Raw genomic sequence first — 13,250 nt, forward strand, 5'->3', positions numbered from 1 at the left:
ATGACTGTATTTAGTTTATATATCTTTAAGGCTCTAGTGAAAGTTAATCTAAAAACTTACCAATTAAGATCTAACATCCATAACTACTCCAAAAGAGGTAAATCAAATCTAAATACTACTTATTGTAGATTGTCATCAACTTACAAAACATTTCATGACATGAGCATACGACTGTATAACTATCTGCCTACTCAGTTGAAATCAGACTGTACCTAGAGTTTCAAGAATAGGGTATATATGTGGTTACTTGCTTACCCAATTTACTCATTGAATGAATTCTTTTGTGAGAATCTTCATCACATTTAAGAGCTTATGTTTATATATTAAATTATATATATATATATACATACATACATATATATATATATATATATATATATATATATATATATATATACATATATATATATATAATGGGCTGACACAATATAGCACAAATAGAATAGAATAGCAACATTTAAAAGGACACTCATACGGATAATTGTTCAAGCTTTCGGCCCTCTCAGAGGCCTTCTTCAAGAGAGACTTGAAGAAGGCCTCTGAGAGGGCCGAAAGCTCGAACAATTATCCGTGTGAGTGTCCTTTTAAATGTTGCTATTCTATTCTATTTGTGCTATATTGTGTCAGCCCATTATTGTGCCGCTCGTGTGAGTTTTTCCGTACAATCGATATATATATATATATATAAATATATATATAAATATATATATATATGTATATGGAAGAACTGTATAGTAAAGAACTTAGACCAATAAAGTTAGAGTTAGAAAAGGAACAAGACGTAGAGGAAGATAGCTTAGGTCCAGGCATAATCGACGATGAGATAGAAAGGGCATTAAGGGAGATGAAACTAAATAAGGCCGTGGGGGTAGATAGCATTTCTGCTGAACTATTAAAATGTTTAGGAAAATGTGGGAGGAAGAGGCTTTATGGGCTCATTCGCAGTATCTATGAGGAAGGAATCTGGCCGGAAGACTTTGTGAGATCAGTTTTAGTTCCTATTCCAAAAAAGGTAAAGGCTACATCATGTGAGGACTACAGGACAATAAGTTTGATATCCCACGCAGCTAAAGTTGTTCTCCGGATAATAAACGAAAGGATAGAGAGTGGGGCAAATGATTACTTAGGGGATGATCAGTTTGGGTTTAGGAAGGGGAGAGGTACGCGTGACGCCATTGCAGTAATGAGATTATTAATCGAGAGGAATATAGAACACAACCAGGAGGTATTTGCCTGTTTAGTAGATTTCAAAAAAGCATTTGATAGAGTGAATTGGGAAAAACTAATGAGTATATTGAAGAAAATAGGAATAGATTGGAGGGAAAGGAGGCTAATCCACAACCTGTACATGTCTCAGACTGCTCTAGTGCGAGTGGGGAATGGGGAGACCGGATGGGCAGTGTTAGGAAGAGGTGTAAGGCAGGGTTGCCCATTATCACCGTTGCTGTTCAACCTGTATGCAGTATGGAAATGATTAAAGAGGCATGGGAAGAACTGGAGGTAGGAATGAAAGTGGGCGGGGAATTCGTAAAATCAGTTAGGTTTGCTGATGACCAAGCTTTAGTTTGTCAGCCAGCCAAGGGGCTGCAAGCATTGCTGAGTGAATTGGAAATTCAGTGCGACAGGTATGGGATGAGAATCAATATTAATAAAACAAAGGTTTAGCGATTTTCTAGAAAGAAAAAGGCCAAGCTTAACATTAAAATAGGAGGGCAAAAACTAGAGCAGGTAGAACAGTTTACGTATCTCGGAAGTGTTTGGGACCAACACGGTCCAAGTAGCAGGGACGTAAGGAGAAGAATTGCACTAGGCGAAGAGGCTTTTACAAGGAGGAGGGAGTTGATGAGAGGGACGTTGAGTAAGGATATTAAGAAAAGACTCATAAAAACTTTGATATGGAGCGTAGCTATGTACGGCGCAGGAATGTGGTCATTGAAGCAGGAAGATAGACATAGACTGGAGGCTTTTGAAATGTGGGTGTGGAGAAGAATGGAGAAGGTGAGATGGACAGAGAAGAAAACAAATGAGGAGGTGCTAGGTATGGTGGGCGAAGAGAGGGGGTTGTTGGGAGAAATCTTATGGAGGCAGGAAAAGTGGATGAAGGGGGTATTGACCGGCAGTGGGATGTTGAAGACTGTAATAGAGGGGAGAATGTTAGGCAAACGAGGAAAGGGAAAAAACAGGATAGGGATGTTGGACGGGATGAAGGGAGGCAGAAAGTACTCAGAGATGAAGAGGGACCTGATACAGAGTAGGATCCTGGATTTTCTGTTTTGTTAGGAGTCACAAAATGTTTTATTTGGTAGCTTTGTCCATCCAAAAACCTACCTTAACCGGTAGATTACCTAATAATAATATTTATATTGACGACAATTAATATGGTTGTATCATTTTTCAAAATGAATAAAGTATTATTATTAAATTAAAAACCTGAGAAGAGTGTAAGAAGTATCACAATAAACTTCAAATACTTTGCTGTTCATAAAATTCCTTAATCCACTGACTATTTCACCATTAAAGATCAAACTGAGCTCATTTTTAATGCAAATTCATTTTTACTTAGGGCTACAGTTGGTGCCTTTGTGTCCCATTGATTACACACTGAAATCCCAGAGCTTTTGGGTATTATTTGGCTCATTTCAGTTTAGAACTAAAGATAAGTTGATCTAGTGATTCTTTATTTTCACAGAATACTGGATCTCTTCCTTCCCTACCCTTGTCCCCTTTAGTGAAAATTAAATGATTGAGCCAATGGAATGTTTCCCAAAACCTCTTTGCAATTTTTAGTACATTGGAATTGTCAATTTGCATCTAATGTCCGAAAGAGATCTGACTTTTGTGACTAAGTCAGGATCCAAAACTTTTGATGAACGGAATAGCATCCACAGATGAACCCAATCAGCTGTCTCCTCCTCAATGTTTTCCCCGAAGACTGTTCTCTTCATGAAATCTTTAAAGGCCTTAAGGACAAATTGAGTAGCTTCAGGTGTGATGTGGTGGAAGTCGAACAATGAATAACTGATCATAGCACTTTTCCACTTGATTATCAAGTGGAAAAGTACTACGATCAGTTATTCATTTTTGAAAGGCCTTCTTTGCCCTTTCATTTAATTTTCAACATCCTTTGGTAGAACCAAATTTCCTTTATGTCCAACCCCATTCCTCTGCTGTTTAATTGAACATATCTCACACCTTAAGGAAGGTACACTTTAAATTAGATCTTGAAAGACCATGTGGAAATTTCTGAACAATGCACAAAGCCATTCCTTCTGTTAGGATTAAAAGTGAACTGCCACTAACCGCCGTGATCCTGAAGCCTTACCAGCTAGTATTTCTTTTGACTGGAATCAACTTCCATTTATTTATTAGAAAAGCATTTACAGACTTAGCTTCATATTACAATGTTTTTAAAGATGGTTCAAGTAATTTTCAATCCTTCATCATACAGGCTAGTACCCTTAAGGTAGCACCCATATGCTAACTGAGCATACGTTGCACAGCTATACCTTTTAAAAAAAGTATTTAGTACCTCTGCATATTTTACTGTAGGCAGTGTTTATCAAATACCTAAATCTGCACTTTACAGGCATCATCCAAGTGCAATGTTTTCCAACATAGAAAAGCCAATGCTGATCATCTTTGTGTAGCCCCTGAAAATTTTAAGCAAAGAATTTGAAAACTATTGTCCTAAGAAATCATTTATAGATGCTGCCTGGTGAAGTATTCACTTACTGACATAAACATGGGGAAAAAGGTGTAAAAGGAAATTAAGTACAGAATGAAATGCAATGTGATTTCAATTTGACATAAATTGATGAATGGACATTAACTTGAGGACAAACAAATGTGTATTACACCAAGCTATTGCTAAATATCTTGGCTATAATTTTTGTCTAATTCTGGCATTCAGAATCGTCACATTTTGTGTCAAGAGCAGGTAAGCTCACTTTTGTGCCAGAGCTTTCAACAGGAAAATATCCACTTTCTCATATCAGGAGCACATACTAATGTCACTCACCTCCAAAGCTATCTCAGACCAATACATATCTGCCTCCGGTTGAAACAGCCATTAATAATATCATTCTATCTATGCTTAAACCTGATCTTTGAGGAACAGAAACTTGCTCCACAGGGGCACCAATTCTGCCTGCAAGGAAAAACACGCCCATGTGTCGATGTAGATGATGAACACTTACCTATCTAAAATTCTTTTGTCGTTATTGGGAAGGTCATTATAGTGAAAATTAAAATTGCATACAATAAAAACAGATAATAATAATTTTTTTGAAAACAATTCACCTTAACTTTAATATTATTCACAAAGGATGTCCTCAAAAATATTTGATGAACATAATGAGCAACAAATAATTTATGAAGTAGGTACTACATTAAGGTGAACTTTACAATTTCAATTTATACATATGTCTTACATATTGCAACTGGAAATGTACATTTTTTTATTCAACCTACTCAACAAGTAATGTAGTTTTTCAGTAGATGAAATACTTTCAAAACAATTCTCATGGACCATAATGACTGTCCTTTTAAAGATTAGTCATGGTTTTCTCAAAGGTGAAGAAGGGCTCATTAAGTTTAACACTATGATACTCTTGATATTATATTAACAAGACTATATATCAGCTAAATGATTATTTAGAATATTCAGTGCATAAGTTGTAAATGATACAATAAATACAAAGGCAAAGTACTTTAACATGGAATGTTAACACAGGAACTTAATAAACAATTAAACAAAGTGTGAAATAACATAGGTGATCCATACAATGATATATGTATGTACTAGCAAACATTTTTGAAGTAAGCAAATTGGAAAAAGAATGACAATTATTCATTAAACATCTTCACAACCATATACTCAAGTGAAAATAAATTTTTGAAATCTATTACAATCTTCATTAATAAATGTTCATACTCCATGCACTCTTTGTACTGCACAATATTTATTTGATGTAAATGTGATGTATGCAAAGTTATTTTTAACAAGCATTAAATCAAAAATTTGTCACAGCATTTTTAAATAGCCACCCATTTAGATTCATAGGAAAAATACTCAAAACTTGTATTTGTTTACATGGTAAACAAATTATTCACAGAGTTCCATTTTCAATTCACCAATTTTTACAATGGACCACATATTGCTCTCATAACATTTACTAATATACAGTTGATCTATATAATGAATCACAATAAATTTTAATGCACACCTTCACTAGTGCTGGCAGTGAAAGGGATGTTTTAGTATAAATGCATGACTTCCCAGAAATGAACTTAAATTTCCATTGACAGATGACTGATAGAATATGGAATACTCTTCAGGCATTGTCTAGAATGAAGGACAGTGCACATGATAATTGAGTATGTTAAACTGAACACTTTTCCCAACAACACTTTGTTATTCTAAAGTATAATTTTATAACTAATCCATTTTAGTTAGGATCATCCAGGGAATGAAGTACCATGATTCATCACCATCATTTTATATATACAATTGAATTTCAGTCCCTAGTCTGAGATTTAGCAAAATATAACTTATTATTTTATATGCCGAATATGTTACCAGATTGAAGTGTCAAAGCATAAAAATAGGGAGGCATAACAATCCTTTTCAAATAGAAAGTCTCATACAGAGACGTTGAACATGTAAAAGTTCAAGTAACAAAAGAGTTTGAAACCACCAAAACCAAACTTCTTCTATCAGATAGATATACAGATGTAGGAATAATAGGTTGAAGGAGTCACATTTTGAAGAATAAAATGCTGCAACTGATTAAAAGAACTCAATTCTGTCTGACATCTTCTCTAGGATTTGGATACTTACTTTTATTTTCTAGTTAATATATAAGAAGTTTTATAAACCTTTGCTAATTTTAATTCCATTCCCATTTATTACAGGCGGTTCACTATGATTATGAAGAAAAAATACATTTTGGAGGGAAGAATGAAATTATGTCAAGTGCTGGTAAATGTGTACCTTCCTATACTAAGCCACCTGTTTATATGTTTAACATTTGATAGATGTATATCACTTAGGTTCAACAGAAAACACATTTTATGGTATTACAAAGCTGCCATTGAGTGGTTTCATTAGGTGATGTCAACTGTGTGCCAAAATATTTAGGTTTCTGCAATTTCTAGATGTACAATTATTTTGCTAAGATTTTCAATTTTGGAAAAGAAAAAGATAAGCAAGGATTTTAAACTTGATTATAGTTCTTCAATAAATAATTAGTTCAACTCAAGCAGAAAAAACTCACAATTCATATGATCAGGAATGTAATCAGGAAATAATATAATCAGGAAAAGAGTTTAACACAATAAAATAAATGGTAACTTGGCTTTGCCAATATTTTATTTCATCATTTAGTCATCTCTGAAAAAGGAAAATTCCTACAACTCTCAGTTGAGTTTAGACTGTATGCAATATCTTTAATAATGAACAAATTCTCAAGTTGGCCACTTGAAGTGAATTTTGATAATGCATTACAGTAAGATATCCACAATATGTAACAGCAGCACATATTAGGTACTATTTAATGATTTAGAATCATATCAATTATTAATAATGAAATAGACAAGTATATTTTCTTTAAGTAAAGAGAGCTCTTCTTCAAAATGCATATCATTGTTCTATCTTGGGGATGAGAAATGACTTGCAAGATAGGATGAGGACTAAAGACCCAACCTTTTTATCTTGTTCATGAATCAAAATGAAAGTAACCTATTCAGCATCTTATTTAAACTCAGAAGTAACATTAAAATTTTATGCAAAAGATCTATAGCATATTTTATTCCCTGAATTTCCTAGAAGGATACAAAGGAAAATGACACTAATATTTTGTCCCATTTCTAGAAAATCTCTAAAACAAGTATGGTAAAATCCTGTTCTACAATAGATTACAATTTATGAGATAAACAACATCCTTTTCAAAGTATAAAAACAACTCATATTTATCTAGTATTAACAAATCAATCTTTCTCAAACATATATTTTAAGGACTTGTTACATAAGGTAAATAAATTCCCTGACAAAGAATTGTGCAACCCAATGCTATTATGCAAGATCAGACAGATGCCGATGTACACTTCAGGCTTTCACAATATTTCATATATGGGCACACCTCGCTTTACAACAGGGTTTGGTTCCTCAGAAACATTTTAATAAGTGAGTGATTGATCATTTCCTAATTTAATTTATTGTTATAGTAAAATGATCATTCCTAAAAAATTGCACTACCTGAATATAAAGTTTTAACATATTTTAATATTACTTAAGAGCATAAATGATGGTTTGATAATAGTTATGAAATCAAATTGGCGAGAAATAAATTCATTCACTCCACTGTTTACCACAGGAAACCTTTTTGTTAATTCCCAAGGACATTGTTACCTCGTATGGTTTGTGATATAACACAGTTTTGCATATGGGATATAGAACAAATTTTTCATGACGAAAAGCAGATAATACTACAGCATAAACTGAAAGTACATTAAAATTTAACATGCTGTCTTGTTTATATCATTATTCATCATAGATTTAAGTTGGTTTGTTGAAATAATAATGAGGACTGAAGGCTTTATGCTGTTTAACATGGGTGAGATTGCACTGTCACAATGTGCATAGCTTTTTTATCTAAAGGGGATGCTTACAACTCCCACTTACTATCCATTGGTAGGTTCCCCATAGTGAACAGGGGCAAATAGAAGCAAGAATTTTTGTCACAAGGTTTCCGTCATATGATGCACGTCTCATCACTACAGCTTCACGGGAACAAAAATACATTTTCCTATGAAGGAGTCATGTTCAAATACGAAAAAATGAAATACCTATTGATGCATATGTATTATGTACTCATGCCAACATATTTTCAATGTGAAACTTGTTATAAAGCAACTAAAAATCCTATGTTTTTGCGAGATACATTTATCTATGCATACCAGTTAAATAACTGTTCCAATTCTATTAACAATAATGCTTCAACTTATCCATAAAAATTGCTGAAGACCACGGAAATAACTATCTAAGGATTGTTTTACTATCGTAGGTGATTTTGAAAGGGGTGCAATGTTCATCCAGAAAATGGAAATGAGCCAGTGTAATGGACATGTCGTGCAATGCTTGAGGTCCTTCAACACATTGCTTTCATGCATAGCATTGTTTTTATCTCACCAGTTTAACTATGACACCAATGAAAGAAAGCAAAGATGCAAGATTCTGAACTAATACTCATTCTGAGTTACCACGCTCACCTGAATGCTTTAAATGAAAATTTAATACTGATGTGGAATCCTTGAATTAAACATATAACTACACTTATGAAAACACCAAGCCATGTGAAGTATAATTCACTCCTTTTTTTAAAAGAGGATTTTACTTGGTAACATTGAGAGAAAATGTTTACTCCATTGAAAAAGTTGGGCGGCAAGAAAATAAAGAGCGAGCTCTAATATTCATGTGGATTTCTCTTATCCTGATCTCATTTTTTCCATCAATGAATTTTAATGGTTCCAAAATCATTAATGTGCTACCAACTTATAAGAGAAACAACCACAATCCTATAATAAATTATGAAGAATGAATATCAGCCTAGAGCTTCACTGTACAAACTATTTTTGTATATTATTAGTAAATATTATTATAACTTTCTCACAGTAATTTTTTTTATTTTATCATCACGGTGATTCCTAATCATCAATTCATCAGTCAAACACCATTGCTTAAAAATATGCCAAAGCCGATAAAAACAATTAGGTAGGTGTGAATTTATGCACTTGATTAAGAAATACTATGTATTTTCTTCTCCGAATACTACTAATTATCATCATTAATCTAATTAATATATGGCTGATTTAATATGATTAGTTAATATTATTAAAACAGAAGTTTGCGGTGATTGTTGGGGCTCTTAAAAGTCATCTCACCTTATTGCCAACAATTTCTATGTTAATTAACAGAATATTAATTTCATGCCAACACGGAAAAATAGAAGAAAAGGAGTTTGTGAAAAATCCACACCTTATTCACAAACATTCTGCTCCAACTTACTATGCTGGAAATTTAATTAACACAATAAATCCATATTTTTTAAATATCATATAACAATAGAAAAATCACTATATACCATGCTTGGTAATTTTGCTTTTTAGATGCGCCTGAGGAAACTACAAACTCCAATAATTTTATGAGGTAGGCCCCTAATAATCATTAATAACAACTTGGTGTCCTATAAATTGAGCTCCAGTCAACAGACTAACATTCAACAATTTTAAACTACTTGTTTCATGAATGAAACATGATCTTACACAATATACACTCCAGACAATGTCAAACTCCTCAACAATCAATAAGCATAACACCTGCACGCTATGTATATTGATATAACAACTTAACAATGGAAATGTCTATGAATAATATATAATTACCCGAATCAGGTTTTTCTTCAATGTATGTATATTCTCAACAGAGGTTTTTCATTCATCCACTGTTGATTTCAAGAGGCCATGTAATATTATTACCAGTAAATATATTTCACTCAAAAGAATATACTTCTAGGCTGAACCTAGAAGATACACCATTGATTAAAATGATTCACAAATGGAGCATATAGTTAGAATTTCTGATTATCCCGCTAAAACTACTGCCTCAAGAGTATTATTTCATCACTAAATCTAATTAATCCTGGAAAGAATAAATTTTCAATATTTCCTCACATCATATATTCCACAATGAATTAGAAAGAAATAGTTATTAGTTTGTGAATTGATATCCACTTGAGAATTCAAGTGGTCGAGTGTACTCTCATTATCATCATGGACGTTGGCAATATTTGTAAAAATTATACTTGAAAGAAATCTATACAACCAGCTTTGTTAAGCCTAACTGTGAAACTAATATTTTATAAAAAATCAAAACTTGGGTCTTCAGACCTCACATCAAAATAACTCGTCACTAATATGTAAGTACATATGCACGTATTTTATGATACCATATTATTCTTTGGAATTTTTGTTTAACATGCATATTTCAATTATTGCTTTAATAGTGCCCTATTACTCCACCCACAAATACCCGATCACATCTTAGTTTGTGCATATTTACTCTCAATTATCTCAAGTGCCAATATGCATAGCGATCAAAAGAGGAAATTAAAACACAAGGAGGAATGTAATTTCAGCCAAGCATTAATATGAAGTGTTTTTTCTGCAGTCCCGTCAAAATTTTAGCTTACAAAAATGGCATCATGGATGAAAATTAACTTGCTGACAAAATTAAGAATTCATGATACGTATAAGTACCTGTAAGCCATAAGATATCCATAAGTCTTCCTTTGAAAAGTAAAAATATGTAAAATTTGAAGTATACCTTAAGTTTAGGTGGTGGCTATTTATCGGGTAAAGATTGATCAAGCTTGAGCAATGCAGCAACTTTGTCCATGCATACTCAAGAGGGTCTTATTAGTAATTTCAGGCCAGAGCACACATTAAGTTAAAAGTCAGCAGTATGTAAAACATCTATGTCTAAGAAATTTAAAGACAGAAATCATTAAACTTTATACCCATAATAAAGATGTTTGTTCACTGAAATTTTATTTCATTTTCAATTATGATCAAGCATTATGCATGTAACTTCAATACATGCCCAAATATAATAAATAATAATTATGGTGATGGAATTAATAGTCACTATCAGGGTCAACAGTCACATTTTAATGTTAAATTAAAGCCTTTTATGTTCCCAGTTTAGTTTTCCATTTTAGTGTAAGCTTCCATCAGATCAAGTGAGGTCTCCTATTGAACCTAGTCATTCTTTTGGTAGCTTCTACTTCTCTAATCAACATGTATAGAATTGAACAAAAATGAAAGTATAAAAGACCACCAAAAAGTTTGTTTTCAATACTATGGCCAACTGATTAAAATTCTGAGGAGAAAAGATAAGATTGTACTATAAATCATTGCTTCACTAATTTTAAATGAATTATCCATCAAGATATAGACCAATGAAAAGAGAAAAAAAAGAATTAATCTGTGTGAGGAAATGAATAAATTGGACTACACGTACAGTAATCAACCTGAAGGTCGGTTTGGTAGGTGATGGTAGAGCTCATCCAGGACTAAGCCTTATACAGCGGGCAAAATTCACACATCAGGGTAAGGGGGCCAGTTCCTTTCCCAGCGTCGGTTATGGTTTCCCAGGAAGATATGGTACCCAAAAAATCACATAGCTTGAGTGAAGCTGCAGAAGCCTAGAGAGGCCTGCCAGGGAATTGAACCCGGGCCCTCCGATCAGTGGTCTGTTGCTTTACCCCTGGACTACCACGACCCCTTTACTGGATTAGTGAAGATTAAAAATGTGGAAACCTGTCAAATTAATGTCCATCTAGAAGTTAAATGCTTGGTATTACACTACCTCTGAATAACAAAAATATTATTATTGCTAGCAAGCTCAATGCGAAGATACTATTTAAGAGAATGGTCACAAAGGAAAACTCAACAAAATCATGAGGAGAAAATGGAGACAAAGTATCTCTCTATTTGGCATTCAACATAGATGTAATAGTGGATGTGAAATGAAGATATAACTACAAAACTAAGGCAATGCTAATTTATATAATGTATTAAAACTACAATGAACACTTTACTAATCTATGCAAGTAGAATTCTTAATTACCTTAGAGATGTAGATTCAAAATAGGGAGGACAATATAAAATCTACTCATTTTGCTGTAGAAATAGCCACATTTCTTGCTTAATAGGGACCAACCTTCAGTTGTAAAATCTTAAGTGGAGGCAAAGCACACTTAAGTGACTGAGGCTAATGTTATTACGGTAAGTGAAATGATGGAAGACAATGTATTGCCTATCAGCAAAGTTGTTAAATTATCAATAAAACTAGTATCTAAAGTGTAAAGAGACTAATAAGAATAACCAAAAATAAGAATAAATAAAAAATAATAAACAAAAATCTAAGAATCTAAAATTAAAATAATTTTAATTTTGTTTATTGCTGAACTTGATTGTCAATGCACTCAGTGGCATTATAGAAAATGTAAGAAAAAGAATTGAGGGATGAATTTAGACGAATGGAGTAAACTTCTGATAGGAATTTTTAATAAGGTTTATAACCATACATACAATTTGTTCATACTGCAGTTGAAATATTAAAATTCACATAGGAAAATAAATTAGTTGGCCACCAACAAATTCAACAACTCATGACAAGTATTTCAATTTGACAGGTAAGCTTTTTTGAGTTCTGGTTTAAGAAGTGAGGTTCATATGAAGTGGTGAAACTTATTCAATATATAATGAATGTAATTTGTTCCAGTGAAATAAATTGATAAATTTTTAAACTAAATTGAAACTTTAAATTGAAAACTTATTAGTTAATTTCAATGAGAGCAAAAGTACTTCAATTCCTCCCACTAATTTTAGAAACTTCATTTTTAATTTTTCCAACGCATGAGGCCAATCTTTCGCCACTTCATGATTTCCTTCTAAAGTGAGAAAGAGCATTAGGAGAAAGGAACATTGAAGATCATCAATATATCTTTGTGCGTTTCATAGATTTTGATAATGCATTCGACTGCTTAGATTGGGCAGTTAAATTGTTGCAGGATATGGGAGTGGACTGGAAGAATAGGAGATTTATTTCAAACTTGTACATGTATCAGGTGGCAAAAGTAAGGAAAGCAGAGAGAGAATCGGGAGAGACAGTAGAGTACCATATGCAGGGGAGTGTGAGAGAAGGTTGCCTGTTATTACCCGCACTTTTCAACATACAAACATGCTGAATATATGTTAGGGGTGACATGGGAAGGGCTTGAGCTGGAAATGAAAGTGAGAAGTAAGATAATTGAGAAATCTGCAGATCATCAATCAACAGTCAGAAAGTCAAGGATTGCAGCTACTATTCAGTGATTTACAAGAATAATTGCAAGAGTTATGGGATGCGGATTAATACAAGAAAACAAAAGTAATGAGATTATATTGAATTAGGACAGTTAATGTATTTTTCATTAATGTTCATGAATGAAGCAACTGCAAGAAGAAAATTGGTGATGGGTAAACTGAGTAATGATTTAAAGAAAAGATCTGCAACTACTAACCTGGTGAAGTGATTATGGACATATATATATATATATATATATATATATATATATATATATATATATATATATATATATATATATATATATATATTTATTTATATATTATATACATATGACCTGGTC

This window comes from Hetaerina americana, unplaced genomic scaffold, assembly GCF_022747635.1.
Source record: "Hetaerina americana unplaced genomic scaffold, ioHetAmer1.1.p SCAF_1, whole genome shotgun sequence".
NCBI lineage: Eukaryota > Metazoa > Arthropoda > Insecta > Odonata > Calopterygidae > Hetaerina > Hetaerina americana.